This window comes from Rattus norvegicus, chromosome 8 (assembly GCF_036323735.1).
Source record: "Rattus norvegicus strain BN/NHsdMcwi chromosome 8, GRCr8, whole genome shotgun sequence".
NCBI lineage: Eukaryota > Metazoa > Chordata > Mammalia > Rodentia > Muridae > Rattus > Rattus norvegicus.
In genome coordinates this window covers 65,370,771-65,378,320 of record NC_086026.1, presented here as the reverse complement: position 1 = coordinate 65,378,320, position 7,550 = coordinate 65,370,771, and the positions used below count along the sequence as shown (strand labels likewise).

Sequence of the window (7,550 nt, the reverse complement as noted above, 5' to 3'; positions counted from 1 at the left end):
GCAAAATGTTGACCTTAGTACGGTTCCTTGCCTAAATGCAAAATTCGCCTGGGCCAGCAAGATGGTTCAGCAGGTTAAGGGGCTTGCTGCCAAGCCCGATGAACTAAGTTCAATACCTGAGACCCACCTGGCATGAAAGAGAGAATCAACTCCTGCAAGTTGTCCTCTGACTTCCTCATGCATGTTATGGCATGTGTGTGTGTCCACATACATGTGCATACACATGTATATACACAATAGATGATAGATAATAGATGATGGATATAGATAGATGGTAGATTGGTAGATGATAGATATAAGTAGATATATTATAGGTGTGATTTAAGAGTTTTTTTTTTTTTTTTTTTAAAGAATTGCTTTTACTGGGCTATCTCGGATACATGGTCATGGAGACACAATGCCCCTCAGAGCACCCATTGCTGGGTATCTCTAACCACCAAGGTACTGCTTTTTCTCTGCCTTCCTCGCATTCCTGGTTCTCTCCCCATGGGCTGTGGCTAACTGAAGGCAGAACCAGCTTCTTCCCTCCCTGCACCTCATCTGTCTCCACATTACTATCCTGGGGTTCTGCCTCTGCTCATTGGTATTTAACACCCCATTACCTTCCCTAAAGAGATTCCCTTCTTCAGAAGTAAAATTGTTTTATGACCCTCACCTCAATTTGCTGTGCTGCCCTTGAAAAGGGCAGTTTTTTGTTTTGTTTTGTTTTTTTTTTAGGAGTGTTGGGCTTCCTGATCTCCCCACTTTTAAAGGTGTGAAGATACAAAGACACCCAAGAAAGTATGAGATTCCTTCCTTAGGTCTCTGTAGCTTTCTCCCTGCCCGTCAGAGCTGTCAGGCAAGGCCACAGTCGCCTTGTCAGGAGACTTCACAAGCAAAGTGTTTGCCAAGAAAAGCTAAAGACAGAACTCCATGTGGGGCCCATCAAATGAACAGGGGTTTTCTAACCTTCCATGGGAGTCACCCAAATAGCCCGAGGTGGGGGTGGGGGTGGGGGTGGGGGTGGGGGTGGGGGTGAGGGTGGGGTGTGTTCAAGAGGTCAGGGGCTGGCCCCAGAGTCTACAGGTCTACCCCTTCCCTGTGTTAATGATTTTAGGACTGATTAAACTTTGAGAACCACTGACTTTAGTCTCAAAGCAAAGCAAGATGTCAAAGAATGCGAGGGTTTTCGGGCGCCCAGTAGAATGGTCTGCAGCTGAACTTGCATTCCCTGCAGCTGCCTGCGTCTACTTAGACCCACAGGTGCCCACTGCTCTGCCGACAGCACTCCCAAAGGTCATCTCCAGTGTGGAGTGAAGTACCTGGCCTACCATTTTGTTTTAAAGAGCAAAGGAAACCTTTCCTCTCCATCTGATTTTGGGCACTAAAAAAATGGATAGGAAAACAGGTATTTCTTTCAGTAGTGGCAGTAATCAGAGACTAGAACATCATACATTTACATATACATACATGTGCCAAATCTTGAATCAACAATATCATCATCATCATCATCATCGTCGTCGTCGTCGTCGTCATCGTCGTCATCATCATCATCATGGTACATGCCTTTACATTCGGGAGACAGAGATGGATCTCTGAGAATTTGAGGCCATCCTGGTCTACACAGTAAGACTTGGTCTCAAAACAACAACAGATACCCCCAAAATAATTAAAATAAAACACCTATATGTGCTCCACAGACCTCCTGACCTTAGTACTTAAAACGTAAAATTACCTCTCTTTCTCTTTCTTTTTAGGGCTTGGGGTTGAACGCAGATCCCTCTATGCTAGGCAAGTATTCTGCCATTGACCCCTCTCTGGCCCTGCAAGATTCTAAGAAGCATGAATCTCCAGAGCTGTGGGACTTGGATTACTTTAAAGTGACAATAGCCAAGCCTTGTTTTGACAATCCTGAAGCCGGCTAGAGAGGAGAAACCAGTTGGGAACCAGAGGAGGGAGCTGGGCTGTTCTCAGGGCAAAGAGGTGTTAGACTCTGTTTAACACCACAAGTATCAAAGACTAACGAGTAACTGTGAAATTTCCTGGACCCAGGGGAAAAGCAATTTAGCATAAAGAGCTGATTGGTGGCCAGTGTCTGTAGAAAGGGCAGCTTCATTTCTAAACTCCACTGTGGGGTTCGTTTCACCTCGCAGCCCTAGCAAAGGCTTGCCCTTTTGTTGTAGAACATGGTTTGGCTGAATCTGGAAATGCCAATGTCTTCAGAACATCCTCAGCTCCTATCAGAACTTAGAAGGCTGTAATGAGAGCTGCAGGTTTAATGTTATAACCTTTAGGAGAAACAGCCGCAGTGCCTACTAAGGCTTGAAGACAGGTATAGTCAGAGGGTTCCAGAGCTTGCCTTCCTGTTATGTTTGGGCCAACCTGGCTTTATCTATTTTATTAGCCAGCAAGGTAATTTCTAGTCTAGATATTCTCTCAAGAGAAAACCAGTCTACTCTTCTATTGAGCAATAAGCCCACAGAGCCTGTTAATAAAAACGAAAAGTGCATTTAAAAATTAATGGTGAGTATGATTCAGTCGGATCCGTACGGCCTCGAGTTTTGCTACCGATGGGAAATGGAGAGTGCCTTCCTACTCTTGTTTTGAGGAAGTCAGTGCCAAGTTTACTTCTTAATGATTAAAGTCTTATTAGTCTTACTGATGATTCTGCTACTCAAATCTCCTCACTCTCTGTTTCTACTACAGTTGCGCTTCCCAAGTGTCTTAGGGTTTCATTTCTGTAAAGAGACGCCATGACTAAGGCAACTCTTATAAAGGAAAACATTTAATCGGGGCTGGCGTATAGTTTCCGAGGTTCAGTCCATCGTTGTCACACCCCGAAGCATGGCAGCGTGAAGGCAGACATGGTGCTGGAGACAGAGCTGAGAGTTCTACATCTAGATCCAAAAGGGAACAGAAAATTGAATCTCTCAGGCAGCTAGAAGGAGGGTCTCAAAGCCCAGCCCCATAGTGATACACTTCCTACAACAAGGCCACACCTACTGCAACGAGGGTTCCTAATGGTGCCACTCCCTGGGCCAAGCATATTCAAACCACCACAGGAGGAAAGGGTTTTGTTAGTTTACAACCCTTAGGTCACATGTTATCACTGTGGGAATTCAGGCAGTAACTCGAGGCAGGAGTTGATGCAGAGGCCATGGAGGGGTGCTGCTTACTGGCTTGTTCTCCATAGTTTGCTCAGCCTGCTTTTTTTTTTTTTTTTAAGATTTATTTATTATGTGAGTGCACTGTCACTGCCTTCAGACACATCAGAAGGCATCAGATCCCATTAGAGATGGTTGTGAGCCACCATGTGGTTGCTGGGAATTGAACTCAGGACCATTGGAAGGGAAGTCAGTGTTCTTAACTGCTGAGCCAGCTCTCTAGCCCCTCAACCCACTTTCTTATGTCATCCAGGACCACCAGCCCAAAGGCAGCCAGAAGGGGACTGTCTTCTGCAGGTAGCCAGGAGACTGGAATTCCATAGTGAGTGGAGCTTAAGGCTAGGAGACCTTAAAGTCCACCCTCACAGTGATATAACCCCTCTCATTAGGTAGCACCTACTCCAACAAGGCCACACCTTCAAATAGTGCCATTCCCTGTGGGCCAAGCATTCACATGTATGAGTCTATGGGGTCCAAACCTATTCAAACCACCACACTAAGTATTTCATGAACTTTCCCTGTGGAGAAATATCTACTCGCCTCAGATAGGTCACCAGTGACAGATCAAAGTACAATTCCACCAGTCTAGTTTAGTGAACTAATGAATTTATTGAGCTTCCTTACAGAGCAGGGATATATTCTTCAGGGTTCTCTAGAGTAACAGAACTTATAGAATGAATCTCTCTAATAATGTATGTACATAGAGGGGAATTATTGGAATGACTTACAGGATGCAACGCTTTCTTCTTTCCTTCCTTCCAAACTGTTTTGGGAACATTCATTATGTTTCAGTCATAGGCGCTTTGGAAACATAAAAAAAGAAACTAAAAGCCAAAAGCCATACCCAGTGAAGGCAAATGGACAGCAGGACATGTAATGTAAGTGCTGGGAGAGCAAATCAGGGATAATATGCTATGCAGGTTAAGGGTTCTGTCTGCAATCAAGATAGTTAAGAGGGGAAGGGGTTAGGGGGATGTTGGCCCCGAAACCGGGAAGGGGAATAAATAAGAAATACTCGAGTTAATAAAGATAAAAAGAAAAAAAGATAGTTAAGATAGGTTCCTGTTTTCCTGTGTTAAATTCTTTCAAGTTAAGGTTTCTATTCGTAATTAAGAAGTCCCTGTTTCTTAGATCTGATGTAAACTGCTTGCAACCCCATTCACGGGATGTACATCCTTACCCATGACCCTTCCCTTTCATTGTATCTTTCTAACCATGTCTGACAGATCTCTCTCACCCCCTTTAATACCTTGTCCCTCCTATAAAAGGGACTTGAAGAGGCCAGCAGGGGCTGCTCTTTCAAATCCCAACTTAAGGTAAGACAGCAGGCTGACCGGTCTCAGGGGCCTCCCAACATTCAGCTTGCTTTAATTGGACAATCATGGATTTACTCTTTTTTCCTCTCGATTCTCAGGTTTAACAGTAGGTAGCATATCTGTCGGGGGCTGGGAGTGAGGGCTGGATGGGGTTAATGTGTTATTGTATTTACCCCAGGTGTAGATTAAACAAGTGTCTATGTTGAGGACAGTGCCTCGCTGATGTAGTAGCTGTCATTGTTAGTATCTCCTAGGACAAAAGTAGTGGGTACTGAGTGGGAGGGATGAATGCTGAATGTCCTATTTAGGGGCCTGTTGCTGTGAGGAAACATCATAGCCAAAAGCAAGCTGGGTAGGGAAGGGTTTATCTGGCTTACATTTCCACATCAGGCCATCGTGGAAGGAAGTTAGTTCAGGAACTCAAACAGGAGCAGGAGACAGGAGCTGAAACAAAGACATGTTTGTGCCAACTTGACACAAGCTAGAGTTATCAGAGAGGAAGGAGCCTCAGTTGAGGAAATGCCTCCGTGAGAATCTATTGTAAGGCATTTTCTCAACTAGTGGTCAATGGGGAAGGGCCCAGGCCATGTGTGGTGGTCCTGGGTTCTATTAGAAAGCAGGCTGAACGCAGGAGACTGTAGTATTAATTATCTAAATAAATCCCAGCGGCAAATTCCAGTCACCACCCCAATATTTTGCAAAGACACACAACTTTTATTTTTTGATATGCTTAAACCAGCTCGATGACTGGGCCACTTTCTAACCCTCTGATAACCCCGAGTTTACTACATTCTGTGTTCTACCTTGGCTGCTCTGGACCCAGTTGGGCAGCCCTCTTGGGCCGCATTCTCCCGGCTCCTACATGGCGGCTATGCATCCCAGTTCTGCACCTTCTCAGGCCTGGCGTCTCTTCTCTCTTGTCTTTCCTCTCCTTCCTAGCCCAGGAATCCTAAAAGTCCCGCCTCTGTCTGCCCTGACTAGCCATTGGCTGCCACTAACTTTATTTACCAATCAGAACCAGCTGGGGGCAGGTTCCCAGAAGCTACAAACCCGCAGACAGTCTCCGCAAACAGTTTTCAGGGAATGTAATTAGCATTCGCAATACAAGCTGCTACCAAGAGACCTTTATTTGGAAAGAAGGAAAAGCGTTTCCCTGTGGATCCCTGGGGCAGAGAGGCCTTGGCAGTTGGAACAGCGAGTGCAAAGTGCCCTGTTGTGTATGAAGGACTACATAATGGTTCTCTGTGTGGAGGGAAGGAAGGAGGAAATCAGAGCTAGACTTGTATCTAATGCAAGGACTTTGGCTTTCTGTCCAATGCTGAAGAGGGTGCCCTGCAGAGAAGGGTGGGGAGAGTGGGGTGGAGGGCAGGGTGAAGGCAACCACCTGAATGCAGTCAAGATGTGCTCTGGGAAGTAGCCATGAACAGTGGCTGGGTTGAAAATGGAGAGAAAGAGGGCATTAGGTTTCTGTTATTTCAACAAATATCTGAGGCAAATCCACTTAAAAAGAGAAGAAACATCTATTTTGGCTTACAGTTTTGAAAGCTTCAGTCCATGATCCATTGACCTGGTTGCTTTGGGCCTGGTGGATCATGGCAGAAACATGAGGTAGAGGAGGCTTCTCACATCATGATGACTGGAAATGAGAACAAGGAGATACCCAGTCCCAACAGACTCTTCAAAGAGAAGCCTTTATAGGACTAGATAATATCCACGAGGCCCTCCCTCTGAAAGGTCCCGGAAGCTTGCATTAGTGCCATGGGTTTTCAAGAGAGGGTCTTGAACACACATCTAAACCATGGCACAAGGACTTGCTTGGTTCACCAAGGCTTCCTCCGTGACTCTCCCTTAGGAAAGTCTTACAGGAGTGTCTTAGGGTTTTTCACTGCTGTGAGCAGACACCGTGACCAAGGCAACTCTTATAAGGACAACATCTAATTGGGGATGGCTTACAGGTTCAGAGATTCAGTCTAGTATCATCAAGGCGGGAGCACGGCCGAATCCAGGTAGGCATGGTGTGGGAGGAGCTGAGAGGTCTCTATTTTCATCTGCAGGCCTCTAAGACTGACTTCCAGGCAGTTAGGAGGAGGGTATTAAAGCCCACACCCACAGTGACACACCTACTCCAACAAGGCCATACCTCCTAATAGTGCCACTCCCTGGCCCAAGCATACAAAAGCTATCACTCGGAGCTCCCGGACACTCAAGTTACAGGGTAGGCCATGGGCAGTGTCAATGTTTCATTCTTGAAGAGTTCAGTAAGGAAGGGCAGGAGGCAAAGAAGGAAAACAAAGAGGAGGGAGAGAGGGAGGGAGGGAGGGAGGGAGAGAGAGAGAGAGAAGAGGTTTTTTGCATTGTCATACACTCACTAAAATCAACCTCCACATACAAAGTTGAAACAATTTATTTATGTTCGTTTAATGCTAGCATTATACGTTTAAAAAGCTACATTTTACTTTTCCAGGCCGTCCCCCCCCCCCCAAGTTAATAGTTAAGGCCATTATCATCGCTTTTAAGACATTTCAAAAGAACAGTGTTTCTTCCTGTCTGTTTAAATCATATTCTGCACTGAGAGTGGTTATGTAATTTAGGAATGAAAACAATGTTACACCGTCCTTCTAGGGTGTCCTCTGGGAGGCTGGGGCATGGGGAAGAGTGTCCAGGAAAATCACGGGGACGGGGGTTAGGGGTGGTGTGTGTGTGGCATACAATGAGTAGTTACAGCCATAAAGAACTTTAATTAACTTTTTTCTTTTCTTTTTTTTTTTTTCTTTTCTTTTTTTCGGAGCTGGGGACCGAACCCAGGGCCTTATGCCTCTTAGGCAAGCGCTCTACCCCTGAGCCAAATCCCCAACCCCAATTAACTTTTTTCTTAATTAACTGGGAAGTACAGGTTTTTTTTTTTTTTTCAATAAATGTATCGAGTACAAAACCCAATCCTGCTGCAGCAGTTGCTGATGGCAGTGGATGAAGACAGAATGTCAGAGCTGGAAGGAAATTTAAAGATCCACTAGTTAAGATTCCTTCTGCAGGGGCTGGGGATTTAGCTCAGTGGTAGAGCGCTTACCTAGGAAGCGCAAGACCCTGGGTT

The 7,550-nt window shown here is 45.5% G+C and overlaps 1 long non-coding RNA gene across 1 annotated transcript; it reads right to left on the bottom strand.

The window, feature by feature from the left end:
* Positions 1-1,390: 1,390 nt before the first annotated feature.
* LOC108351848 (uncharacterized) lies at positions 1,391-6,671 on the bottom strand. The gene is made up of 4 exons (XR_001839628.3): positions 5,263-6,671; positions 4,837-4,903; positions 3,872-3,944; positions 1,391-2,876 (listed from the first exon to the last, which is right to left on the bottom strand). It is a non-coding gene; the product is annotated as an uncharacterized LOC108351848 (long non-coding RNA).
* Positions 6,672-7,550: the final 879 nt, after the last annotated feature.